Here is a 2066-nt window from a genome sequence, read left to right on the forward strand (position 1 = left end):
GGCCACAAAAAAAAAAAAAAAAGCCCTAACAAAACAAGCCGAGCATGGTAGCACAAATCTTTACTCCCAGGGTTTGGGAGGCAGAAGTAGGAGGAACGCTGTGAGATCAAAGCCACTCTGAGACTACATTATGAATTCCAGGTCAGCCTATTGTAGAGCTAGACTCTACCCTACCTAAAACAAACAAACAACAACAAAAAAAACCCAACCTTACAATTCTGACTTCCCGATGCTAATCTCATTGGATGTGATGCTATCTTTGCAGTCATTCATTTTGCATGGAAACCAGTGGACACACATCACTAGTGCATGTGCACTAGTCATATGTGCATGTGAGAACACCCACCCACCACATTTTCCTTTGAAGTCCTATATTTGTGTAACTACCAAAGTATTTAGTTCTAAACCTTTTACTGAAGGTGTCCTCAAATAAGATCTGGTATACGGGACAGAATAACTTCATTAGCACTGCTGCAATTTTCTGGAGCATATGGTGGGTGTAAGGTCACAGCCCCAGCCACACACAGTCCTTTGTGCCTCTCCCTGCTCAGTGATGGGGATGTGGTTCTTCTCAAGCCATTTCTTTCTTTCTTTCTTTCTTTCTTTCTTTCTTTCTTTCTTTCTTTCTTTCTTTCTTTCTTTCTTTTTTTGTTTTGTTTTTGGTTTTAGTTTTTTGAGGTAGGGTCTCACTCTGGTCCAGGCTGACCTGGAATTAACTCTGTAGTCTCAGGGTGGCCTTGAACTCACGGTGATCCTCCTACCTCTGCCTCCCAAGTGCTGGGATTAAAGGCGTGTGCCACCACGCCTGGCTTCAAGCCATTTCTTGAGGCTGTTCTTTCTCTTGTCCAAATCCTCAGGACTGAATCCATTGTAATCTCCAGATGTAAAGAGATGCATCAGCTTCTCTCTCACCCTAGGATCACTTTGATTCACAGTTTCAACAGTCTGCACACAATGTCCCATGATGCCAGTCACAGACAAACTGCTATATTCAAGGAAATTCACAAGAACAATATTGGCAGAGAATGGGTTGGTAGTTAACAGCCATCCCTTATACTTCTCACTGGCTATTACTTTGACTTCTTTATAAACATAATCTTGCCATTCCAAAGGGCTTTTTGTCATCCTCTCACTCATGGCTGCCAGCAGACTAAACCTCTACCCTACGCCCCGTCGTCCCAGTGGCCTTAATTGCTGGTTCATGGGCAATCCGACCTTTACCAGCGCTCCTTGGGCCACTGAGGGAGGCAGCGGGGCGGTGGTGAGGACTTGGCGCTGGCCACAGCTCCGTCCATCTCAGCCATCCTCGGGCCAGGGAATAGCCAGAGCTTCCTCTGTAAGCACGAGCCGCCCCATTTCTGATTTTCTTAATGCTGCTTCTTGGAGTTCATCCTTGTATTTTTTCGTGTCTTCCTTGAGCTTAGCCAGCTGGTTACTGACGTCCTTTTTTGTTTGCTCTCTGTCAGATAATTCAACTGTCTTAGGAACCCTTCTTGGTTCTTTTCTAAATTATTGGTTCTTTGTTGAGTTTCTGCAAGTTCTGCTATTTGCTTGGCCAGAGTTGCAGTTTGTTTCTTCATTTTGGGGTTCTGATCCTATTGTCTCTTCTACATTTTGATTAGAGAGATCCATTGTAGGACTGGGCAATCTAGATAGATTTACTTGCATTTTATTTTTCATGCTATTCAATTTTTTTGCTGTGGTATGTCCATCACAATGTTCAGAAAGCCTAGAGTGTGGGACATTAGCCTGCTGGACAGGGACTGGGGAGGGGCAGTGGTACATAGGATGGCAATTGCCCACAGGTTTCACAAAGACTAGAGTGGAGACACTAGCCAGGGTCCCTGTTCAGGGGTTGTAGGGGGCAGCAGCGAGTGGAATGGTGATCACACACATGGGGATCCACAAGCTGGGGGGGAATGGTGATCACCTGCATGGGTGTCCACAAGGCTGGGTGGGAACAGCAATTTCACATGGGGTTCCCCAAGACTGGGCTGAAATGGCCATCACCTGTGCAGGGGCCAGCAATGCTGGGAGGGAATGGCAACAGGGACGATGATCACACC

The 2066-nt window shown here is 46.0% G+C and overlaps 1 pseudogene; it reads right to left on the reverse strand.

Annotated features, from left to right (window-relative positions):
- Positions 1 to 410: 410 nt before the first annotated feature.
- On the reverse strand, positions 411 to 1137 carry LOC123458496 (annotated as a pseudogene).
- Positions 1138 to 2066: the final 929 nt, after the last annotated feature.

Source organism: Jaculus jaculus, chromosome 2, assembly GCF_020740685.1.
Source record: "Jaculus jaculus isolate mJacJac1 chromosome 2, mJacJac1.mat.Y.cur, whole genome shotgun sequence".
In the NCBI taxonomy this organism is placed as follows: domain Eukaryota; kingdom Metazoa; phylum Chordata; class Mammalia; order Rodentia; family Dipodidae; genus Jaculus; species Jaculus jaculus.